This window comes from Pistacia vera, unplaced genomic scaffold (genome assembly GCF_008641045.1).
Source record: "Pistacia vera cultivar Batoury unplaced genomic scaffold, PisVer_v2 Contig1152, whole genome shotgun sequence".
NCBI lineage: Eukaryota > Viridiplantae > Streptophyta > Magnoliopsida > Sapindales > Anacardiaceae > Pistacia > Pistacia vera.
This window is the reverse complement of record NW_022195196.1, coordinates 182,669-194,492: the sequence shown is the minus strand read 5'-3', so window position 1 is coordinate 194,492 and position 11,824 is coordinate 182,669. Positions and strand designations below refer to the sequence as shown.

The window sequence follows — 11,824 nt, the reverse complement described above, 5'->3', positions numbered from 1 at the left end:
CTACTTGCCCTTGTTATAGTTTTATAATTATGGAATTACCCAATTTTCGCCCACACAAGACTGCAAAAAGTCACAAACACAACGAGAAGTCAACCCTAAATCCCTGGTCTGCTACCGTCGTCCGTCAACCCGTCATAGCCTCTTCACCGATTCCGGCCTCCACAAACCGTAATCTGCTACCGTCATCGCCTCTTCGCCGATTCCGGCCTCCACAAACACTAATCGGCTACCGTCATCGCCTCCACGACTCTACGTTTCCCGATTCAAGTATTTTTCCCACCGTTTATTTGTTTTATGGATTGTTTTGTATTGCCTTTATTCTCCCTAGTTGTTGCATGGCTTAAAGTATTTTCCCTTTTTTTCCCTCTTTTATTCTAATTTGAGTTTGTTTGTCTTCGAAATTGGAGAAAGAGATAGCTAGTTGGTTTATGGACTTTTGAGTCGGTCAATGCAGAATATATTGTGTGGCTCTCTTGATGATATTTGGGTTAAATGGGAAACTTGCTTGAATGGTTGTTGTTTTCCATGATGTTGGATGAAATTTTGAAGTGTTGTTTGAGGTTTTTAAGTGGACTGAAATTGGCTGTTGGTGTGTTAAAATGTTTTTATGCACGTATCTTCAAGTATGAGATGTTGCATGGTGGGTTTTCAAGGGATCTCTTGGAAAACAACTTTGTGGTTTATGCATGTATCTTTTATTCTTTCCAATTATATAAGTAATCTGATTTTCTTTATGTATGTAATAACTTGAAATTTGTGTACAGGTTGTTTGTTACAGTATGCGATGTTGCAGGATGGGTTTTCAAGGTCTCAATCAGGATGGTTTTGAATTAGTTTTTTTAATCAGCACCAAAAACACAGATTGAATTTAGTGTTTCTTATGGTTTTTTGAGGAAAAAGTTACATTTAAGCTCAACTTTGCCATATTGGTTGCTATGGTGCTAATTGTGGTTGATTTGATTTGATAAATATTGGATACCACAAGCATGTTTCATGCATAAGTTATCCTGTTACAGCTTAAGCATCTTTTCTTTTTGGACTTGATACTCTTTGTGGTGCCCTCAAGTTGAATTAAATTGTGTTTGTCAATTTGTTGTTGGATGTCAAATTAAATTGTGTTTTCCACTTTATTTAGGATAAAAGTGATTGCGAGTGCAGCTAATGCCATCATTTAAGAGCTCTAGACTATATGTTCTAATTTGTCCGCCTTCTAGAAGGTTTTTCAAGTTTTGTGATAGGAGTAAAGCTGTTTTGACTAGACAGAAGACAGAAGCTGTTTTGACTAGACAGAAGACAGAAGATTTATTATTTGGATTTCAGATGTGTTACTGTTATGATTTTTTGTTGGATAATGATATAATTTTCATGTTATTTGTTTTGTTAAATTCGGTCTGCACTGGTTTGCAGCGTTAATCATAAACATGTTTTGGGGTTTGAGAAATTTACTATATAATATTCTCAGGATAACATTTTATGATACGGTGGAATCATCTTTATTTAAAGCAGTGGAACTTGTTCGAATCAATATTGTGATACTGTAAATACCATTATTAATATGAATAAGTCTAATTTTTAAATTTGTAATAAATAATTGTCTCTGTGTCATTTTATTAATATTTGTTTCGATAATAATTGAAAAAAATGCTATCTATATAATGGATACCTGATTTCTAGAAGCATTATGTGGGGAATGAGTGGGGAAAACCCCTGAATTTGGGGCGGGTTGGGATGGGGATGGGAGTCACCACATTACCCCGTGTCGGGCCTAGCGATTCCCCGAAATCCCTGTCCCGGGGACGGGCCGGACTAGGGGAATCCCCCTGGGCCCTCAGGCCGGACGTGGAGACAGGGGTCCCCAGCCTCGACTTGGCCCGTGCCCATCCCTAGGTTCTAGTTCTACTACTTCTACATACATAACTGTAATATGCATAACCGTAGAGAGCAATAATTTACTTCGATTTTTGTTGAAGAAAACAGATATATGCTTGGATTGGTTTAACTCTGCCAAATTTGGCTGCTTATATGCAGCCGTGCCTAGTTGGCCTGTAAGTTTATGTAATTCAATGTTTATTAGTAAACTTGAAATTATGAAAATCATATTTATTATAAATTTTTAAATGAATTTTCAGCCAACAATATAGTTAAATGAAACCAAAACATTGTGTAACCAAAATATCCGTTTGGTGTTAGGACACCAGTAATGTAGTATGAACCTAGAAGGAAAGAGATAAAGTAAATGAGATTTTTCATATTGTAATTTTTTATGATGATGCAAAGTAAAATACAGTGATTGTTAATTGAATACTTGGAGGGGTTTCTGACAATACTGGATCTGGCATTGCTCAAAGATTAGGTATATATTGTGTTTATGAGTTGGATTACATGTTTTATAGTTGGAAAGGTTTTTGTGTTGGCTGATATAAATGTTTGTGGCAGTGATAAAGACTGGTCTCAATGTGATTTTGGCTTGCAATATGGCTAACAATAATCCTATGATTGAGGTTTGGTTCCCTCTCATGTGTTTGTGTTTTGGTTATTGACCTTGTTATGTGTGATTCACTTCTTTTTGTTGTTGTGTGTGTTTAGAGCTTGTTGCTATATATATATATTGAGTTTTTAAGTAAATGTGGAGAAGAAGTTGGTTGAGAAGCTGATAAGTTTGGGGTATAGAAGGCCAAAATCTTCATAGCAAAGAGGGATCGCCTTTCTGTTCTGTGGTTGAAAGTGCCATTATGATATATGCTCCTGTTGAAACAGAGGAATTATTAAAGGGGTTCAATACCCATATACTGATTTACTGATAGTAATTTGTTTTGTTTTCCTCAATAGTTGATATTCAGTGATTTGGAGGTGTTATAATTGAATCTTGATTAGCTCTAGCTTTTTCCTTATTAGGAGCCCTGTCTTGTTACACAAGAAAGGTTACTGTTATGAAGAAAATTTTAAGTTTCCCTTATCCGGTTTGTAAATAGTTGTTCCTATGAAATCTATGTGCATTGATCTTGCCGCTTTTTCCTGTTTATGACTGATGTGATTTCTTTTGGGACTTATGTAATTTATTTAGTAACACATCTTGTGGAACTGATGGTGCAAAGCTGCCCTTTGGATCAATGAGACAAGTTGATGATTATAATGGCCCAATTTCAGGTCTGAATCTGTATTCTTCAGTAACCCAACACATGATGCCAACTTTTTATGTGATACAGCCATCTGGAACCCAACACATCATCCTCCCTGAATATTAATATTTGTAATTTTGTTGACACCTCCAAGAATAGAATTGATACTTATTAAATGTTCAAAAAGTAATCCTCTTAAGCAAAGGATAAAGTACCTTTAAAAAATTTTTAAGATTGGAATATTAGCTTCCTTCTGTTCCTTATAAAAGACTATGAAGCTGATTGGTGTAACCTGTATCTCTACAATTCAACAAATTGCCATGGACGGAATCTTTGATGATAAGGATGGTATGCTCTTCTCTCCCTACATGAGTGTGTTTTTGTGTAGTTAGCTGCTATGATATGCATTAAATAATTTCAGCACTTACCTCAGGTTCTTCTTCTTGTTAGGAATATATTTTCGTCAGCATCAAAATTGCAGGGATCATAAGATCTACATCTGATGCACCACCAACTCATGACACTGTCAAAATACAATTATTTTTACTACTATGAAGAATGCAGTGGAGAAATATGAATCTGGGAATTTGAGGCCGGAGGCTACAGATGGTATATTTTCTTTCTCATAAACCAAAGCATATGTTTAGTGAGGTGGCATCTGTTATGTTGTTTGAAGTTTAAATATCTGAATTTAACTGAAATTTGAATAGGTCTAAATGCATAAATTTTAAAGATATTTTCTTTTAATGTCTAAACATTAAGTCTTGGAAGATCGTTAGTTTGACTTAAAACAGGATATTTGAAAAATGAATAAATAAGCCATTTTATTTATTAAACTTAAAGGTATGAAATTGATTATTCAATAAAAATAATTAAGAAATAAGAAAATTAATTAGATGGTTGAAAGAATTGATTTAAAATATGGTCCAAATTCTTGCTTAAACATATAAATGGGTTTTATGAAGATAAGAATTAGAATAATTTTATAGGTGTTTTTGAGAATTAATTTGAGGCAAATATTTCAGATCTTTTCAATTAAGATAAAAACCAAAAGTTTAGGGTTTTTGTTTCTCTTTCATTTTTATAAATATGTATGAAGTTGTAGATCAAATACTCTAAAAACACCTGAAGGATTTAAATGCAGTTATGTTCAGACATCATAACTGAAAACAAATTTACCCTATGTATGAACATATTAATTGATTTTGGTTGCAGTAGTAAGTCCACAACCATCTTCTGCGGGGACATAGCCTTTGCATTACTGATATTATCTTCTTATTTTCAAACTCCATTAACATATTAAATATATTACGCCCACACTTGCGGGAAACTGGTTCTCTACCCAAGCATAATAAAAGCAAGAATGTAAAAGAGCATATTTCTCTGTACTTAGCGATAGCAGATGCAAGTTCTCTCTGTCGTGGTTGGGAGGTCTATGCAGTTGTCTGATTGTTTTTGCTTGATCAGAATAAGGACAACTACTTGATAGTTCAAGGTTAGTTTATTTTATAAATTGGGACATAGCCAATAGACTTTACATCCTTTTTACACTTAATTTTACTTTATGACTTGTGGATGTTGTTTGACACAATTTGTGAGAAAAATTGTCAGCTTGTACCTGTTGAGTTATTTTGGTGTCTAAAATAGTTGCTCTTGAACATCAAAGAACTTTTTTCTCCCCCTCTCTCTCTTGCATTTTAGATATGTTTCGTTCTATTGCCTTCTTGATTTAGCGTGTACCACAAGCAAATCGTGTGCCTCTTACTGATTATTTGGTCAATTTTCTTGACTAGATGCTCTGGGGAGGGAAAGACGCTTTCATGGATTGAAGCTTGAAAGGGGTTTTGATCAATAAATTCTGCTTACAGTATTTAATGATGCTTCTAATGGGTACCTTGTGGAGGACTCGTGTGTGTTTGTAGCAGATGTCTTTGTTTGTAAAGAAACAATCACAGGCGAAGGAGAGTGCTTATCAATTATCAAAGATGCACCTACTTTGTGAGTGAGTGAGTACTTTTAAGTATGTCTGGAAGGTTGAAGGTTTTTGGAAGTTAAATGAAGAATGTTATGACTCAAAAGTTTTCATTGCTGGAGATCACAAATAGTATCAAATTTTATAGGACTGTTGGATTTACCTTGATAAGTGTTATGTTTCTTACCCATGAAGTGACATTTAGAAGATGATGAAAAGGCTTATTTAATAGTGATCCATAAATACAGAAGAAGAAATTACCAGTGTTTTAAGTTTCAAACTGAACCATAGAAAAGAAAAAGAAAAAAAAAAAAAGGGAAAAAGATGTCTAATCGGACCTTTGTGTGACAAATTGCTTTGGTAAATCTTCATCAGATTGCTCTCTCTCTGGGTTTCAAGGACTTTAGATAAAGATTTCTAGAAATTTGTTTGTCTTAGTTGTGTTGCAAGGAGATACAGCTCTATCCAAGGGAAGACGCCTTGGAGCTGGCACTCTTCTTTCTCTGTACTTGGCTCTGGCAGATTTAACTACTCTTGCCTCTGGTTCTAAAATGTACGCAGAATTCACATTGCGAATCCTGGATCAAGTGCAGGCCAAGCACATAGGTGGTAAAGGTATAAATAGTCATATACTTGTTCCTTATACACAACTAATATTTCTCTTAGTAAGACTGTAGCGGCAGGAAGTTAATTTCAGCCATTATCCTATGACCATATCTAGATAAGCTCATTATTTCCCATTCTCTTACAGCTAAACACTGGTTCAGTGCTTCACAGCAGGAATATTGTTGGCCAAGATTCATGTCATTCACTTGCTTAAATCTGCTAAGCGCTGGTTATCTAGGGAAAGATGTTTGCTTGGTAGAGGTGACTGTCCTCGGAATTTCTGGTGCACTGTAACAAGTCGGCTCGGTCCACAATTTCCCTGCTTGAAAACTTAAGTGTGGCACTAGATTGAACTTGTGAAAGGCTGTATTTTACATTTGAGAATACTGTGTCTGGGCACATACACATTGTGAAGTGCATTACCTTCACTTACCCAAAACACATATTTAAGTAAAAGACAACAAACATATTAAATTTTACTAACTGAGCGAACTTGTTTGCTTTTAAGTAAGGTACTCATCTAGTTCAAATTCAAATTCACACCACTCTTGAGCTCCCGGGGTCCAAAATATCAACTCAGTCGACAACATAGTTAATAACATATACATACAGTTTTCATCATCAGGATATTTTGCAAACATCAACTTATGATAATCGTTGTCAACATGAGGAAGAAGAATTTCAACGCCTAACAATAGATTCATCAAAAAGATTTGGATTTGCCACTGATAGTCGAGATTCAGTTTCACCATAATCAACCATTCTTCAAAAGATCCCATAAAACATTCTCTCGTAAGATTTGGGCATCTCCACGAGCCGCAGTTTATTTTCAAATATATTGAAGCAACTCCTTGTTGTGGTTTCATATTGGCCAAACATCACCAGCCATGGAAAATGTCGATGTCGCGACGGCTTAGCACAAATCGGTTGGATCACAATGCCTCTCCATGTTTCGCAAACATTACCAAAAGATACATAGTCATTTATAGCTAATTTATCTGAGGTCATTTTGTTAAAAGTTGTATTTATCCCATATGATCAATTTATTAGACTGTTATGATAGATATATGTGGTTGAACTTCATTATCTCTTGAGTTAGTTTTCTGAAATGAAATTCTACCCAAGCTCACACCTTATGTAAATATGACTTCTTATCCTACGTCCTCCCTTAATTGTTTGACAAGTTAAAATTTAAAAATAAGTAAATAAATGCATATCGGGTTAACCTATAATAACTTAAAATTCAAGGTTGAATGACCCAAAAGATATCAATTTATAAAATGAAATATTATACTTTGCGTTTGTTAAATATTATACATTTATATTTTAATAAATTTATTAGTCAAATACATTTAAAATTATTATACTAAAAGGCTAAAATTAATGAAATTACTACAATAAATTTATATTAAATTTAAAATAAAAGAGAGAGAGAGAGAGAGNAAAACTTCTCTTGCATACCTTTTTTGATTCACAAAGATCCCATCCACTTGTTGATCAATCTCCATTCCAAGAAAGTAAGACATTCCACCCAAGTCAGTCATTTCAAACTCACTTTGCATGGATTTCTTGAATTCATCCACTTGAGTTTGATTGCTTCCAATTACTAGAAGATCATCCACATACAATGAAATGATCATCAAGTCATCTTCAGCTTCTCTAATGTATAGAGTGTGTTCATTTGGACTCCTAACAAAATCCAAGTTCAGCAGGTGGTCATTAATCCTGCTGTACCAAGCCCTTAGAGCCTGTTTTAGCCCATAAAAGGCTTTCCTCAGCAAATACACCTTTCCCTTTTGTCCTTGGATCACAAACCTTCAGGTTGTTCGATGTAGATTTCCTTATTCAACCAGCCATTCAAGAAGGCAGATTTTACATCCATTTGGTACACTTTCCAGGAGAATTGAGCAGCCACTACAAGTAGTAGCCTAATGGTGTCATGCCGTGCAACAGGAGCAAATGTCTCTAGGAAATCCACTCCATATTGTTGAGCAAATCCCTTAACTACAAGCCTGGCCTTATGCTTCAGAATTGACCCATCTGGATTCAGTTTTTTCTGAAAATCCACTTCACTTGGATAACTTTTCTGTTTTCTCGTCTGTCCACCAGCTTCCAGGTTTGGTTCTTTTCAATCATGGCCAGCTCCTCCTTCATGGCACTCCTCCAGGATTCTGATTGTGCAGCCTCTAAATAACTTGTAGGTTCCATTTCTGCTAAGTTGCACCTGTCATACACATCAGCAAGTGTTTTGGTTCCCCTAATAGCAACTTCTTCTTCTGATTCCTCTCTTGAATCTTCTTCAATTTGATCAGGTTGAACCTCACTCAGTTGAGGTTGTGTATCTACATCAGCTCTACCCTTTTCCCAGTTCCAGACTCTTCTTTCATCAACCTTAACATCTCGGGACACCACAACCCTTTTTGAATAAGGAATATAAAGTCTGTAGGCCTTGGATTGGCTGCTGTAGCCAATAAAAATTCCTATGAAAGCCTTATCCTCCAGCTTAGTCCTCTTTGCAGGTGGCACTAGGACATAGCAAAGGCTTCCAAAAATCTTCAGGTCATCCACTGCTGGCTTGATTCCTGTCCAAGCTTCAAAAAGTGTTTGGTTTTTTAAGGCTTTGGTGGGAATCCTGTTAAGTAGGTAGACACTTGTATTTGCTGCTTCTGCCCAAAATGGTTTGGGAAGATTTTTCTCAGCCATTAAGCATCTTGCCATCTCCATGACTGTCTTGTTTCTCCTCTCATAAACTCCATTCTGTTGTGGAGTGTATGGGCTGCTGTATTCATGTCTTATTCCAGCTTCAGTGCAGATTTTTTCAAACTCTTGAGAAGTGTGTTCAGTGCCATTATCACTTCTCAAGGTTTTGNGGGGAACCTTTTCGATAATTCATTTACCTATTAAATGAATCATCTGGACAATTCATATACATACTTTATTTTAAATGCATGACTGAATAAAGGAAGCAATTTACATATATGAATTGAAGAACTCTTTCTTCTATTATTTATGATATATATAGATACAAGACAAAATACTCTGAAACCGACAACACGAATGGTTTCTAGGGCATACACTAATATACACTAACAGATCCTGCTGTACCAGGCCCTTGGAGCCTGTTTTAAGCCATACAAGGCCTTTCTCAGCAAATATACCCTTCCCTCTTCTCCTTGGATCACATACCCTTTAGGTTGTTCAATGTATATTTATTCATTTAACCAGCCATTCAAGAAGGCAGATTTTACATCCATTTGGTACACTTTCCAGGAGAATTGAGCAACCACTGCAAGTAGTAACCTGATGGTGTCATGTCGGGCAACAGGAGCAAAAGTTTCCAGGAAATCCACTCCAAACTGCTGAGCAAATCCCTTGACTACAAGCTTGGCCTTATGCTTCAGAATTTACCCATCCGGATTCAGTTTTTTTCTGAAAATCCATTTCACCTGAATGACCTTCCTGTTTTCTGGTCTGTCCACCAGCTTCCAGGTTTGGTTTTTCTCAATCATGGCAAGCTCCTCCTTCATGGCACTCCTCCAGGATTCTAATTGTGCAGCCTCTAAATAACTCGTAGGTTCCATTTGTGCTAAGTTGCACCTGTTATACACATCAGCTAGTGTTTTGGTTCCCCTAAGAGCAACTTCTTCTTCTGATTCCTCCCCCGAATCTTCTTCAATTTGATCAGGTTGAACCTCACTCAGTTGAGGTTGTGTATCTACATCAGCTCTGCCCTTTTCCCAGTTCCAAACTCCTTTCTCATCAACCTTAACATCCCGGGACACCACCACTTTCCTTGAATCAGGAATATAAATCCTGTAGGCTTTGGATTGGCTGCTGTAGCCAATAAATATTCTAGTCACAGCCTTATCCTCTAGCTTAGTCCTCTCTGCAGATGGCACTAGGACATAGTAAATGCTTCCAAAAATCTTCAGTTCATCCATTGCTGGTCTAACTCCAGTCTAAGCTTCAAAAGGTGTTTGATTTTTCAAGGCTTTGGTGGGAATTCTTTTGAGTAGGTAGACACTTGTGTTTGCTGCTTCTGCCCAAAATGATTTGGGAAGATTTTTCTCAACCATTAAGCATCTTGCCATTTCCATGACTGTCCTGTTTCTCCTCTCACAAACTCCATTCTGTTGTGGAGTATATGGGCTGCTGAATTCATGTCTTATTCTAGCTTCTATGCAGATTTTTTCAAACTCTTGAGAAGTGTATTCAGTGCCATTATCACTTCTTAAGGTTTTGATGGATTTTTCTGTCAAGTTTTCTACTTCTAGTTTGAATTTTTTGAATGTTCCAGCCACCTCATTTTTCTGCCTTAGGAAGTAAATCCACCGCATCCTAGACCAATCATCTATGAACAATACAAAGTACTTGCTCCCATTGAGTGATAAAGTTTGCATGGGGCCACATACATCCGAGTGAACAAGCTGGAGTTTTTCAAAGGCTCTCCAAGCTTGATTCACTGGAAAGGGTTTCCTACTCATCTTACCTAGTTGACACACTTTGCATACACCTTTCGGCTGCTCAACAATAGGCAGATTTTATACTAAGTTTTTAGACTGCATTTCACTCAAATTTCTGTAGTGTACATGGCCTAATCTCTTGTGCCACATTTCAGTTTCATCCTCTCTAGCATTGCAAGCTTTGTGTGGTGTAATTCTCCACATAATTGGAAAGCTTTTCCCTATCATTTTCACCCTCATAATCTCATTTCCCTCACTCTCTAGAATAATGCAGGATTGTTTTTGAAAATGCAATGCATAATCCTTTTCCAACATTTGTCCCACACTCAAAAGGCTTTGACTTATGTTAGGTGCATAAAGTACATTTGAGATTAGTTTTGTACCTTTTTGAGTTTGAATTGCAACATCTCCCTTGCCTCTTGCTTCCACACATTCTCCATTTCCAACTTTAATCTTTGACCGATGAAAGTGATCTATGTTTATAAAGCTGCTCAAGTCTGGTGTCATGTGATGTGTGCACCCACTGTCAATTAGCCATGTATCATCACAAGTTTGGATCAGATTGGATGAGGCCACAAATAGTTGTTCTGTCTCCTGCATTGGCTGTTGTTCATCAGCTGTTTGAGCTTGTTGTTGGGACTGCTCTCCCTTGTTTTTGCACACTCTTTCAATATGGCCAAACTGTTTGCAAGCCCTACATTGTATACCAGGTCTGAACCAGCATTTGTGCTCTGCATGTCCCTTCCTCTTGCAATGAGAACAGGCAGAAAAATTCTTCATCCCACCAGTTTTATTCCACTGGTTATTAGTCCTTTCTTTTCCTCTCTTTTCTCCAGCAAACTTTCTGCAGTTCCCTTGTACAGTCTTGCCCTTATAGGTTGCTAACATTGCCCCTTCATTTGCATCCTCTAGCCTTAGGAGCCTTCTTTGCTCTTGCGCCTGCAGAGCATGGACTAGCTCAGTCAATGTGATCTAAGTTAGGTCCTTTAAGTCCTCCAAGGATGAGGGCTTTAAACCTTTCCGGCAAGCTCACCACTATCTTCTCCACTATTCTACTGTCTAACATCTCCATTCCAAGTAATCTGATTTTGTTGACAATGTTCATCAGCCTATCAACATATTCTTTTACTTTCTCAGCCTCTTGCATCCTTAAGGTTTCAAACTCCCTTCTCAAATTCAGAACCTGCATATTTCTTGTAGTGTCACTTCCCATGAACTCTTCCCTCAACTTGTCCCATGATTCCTTGGCTATTTCGCATGCCATAATCTTTGTGAAAACAAGGTCTGTGACAGTTGAGTGGATGTGGGACAAGGCTCTTGGAGCCTTTGATGCTTCCTTTTCATGCATTCAAATTTGGTTAAGAGTGGGATTTGGTCCTAGCTGAGTAGGTTGTCTCTTTTCCTCTACATATTGCCAGAGTCCTTGGCCCCTTAGGTAAGCCTTCATTTTGACGGACCATATATGGTAGTGTTCACCATTGAACACAGGAGGTAGAAGGGAAGCTGTTGGAGTGGTCATTTGTTCAAGAGAAAACAGGTCTGATGCTAGCCAATTTCCCAAAGAGTTGGATGAGTTGTTTTGGAGAAGAAATGTTCAGTTTTTTTTGTTGGAATCAACGAGGCTTTGATACCATGTTGATATTTATGCACTAGAGTTTAACTAA

The 11,824-nt window shown here is 37.0% G+C and overlaps 1 long non-coding RNA gene across 1 annotated transcript; it reads left to right on the top strand.

Moving 5' to 3' along the window:
* The first annotated feature begins 2,300 nt into the window (after positions 1-2,300).
* Positions 2,301-3,723, top strand: LOC116146745. The gene is made up of 3 exons (XR_004130565.1): positions 2,301-2,353; positions 2,437-3,467; positions 3,601-3,723. It is a non-coding gene; the product is annotated as an uncharacterized LOC116146745 (long non-coding RNA).
* Positions 3,724-11,824: the final 8,101 nt, after the last annotated feature.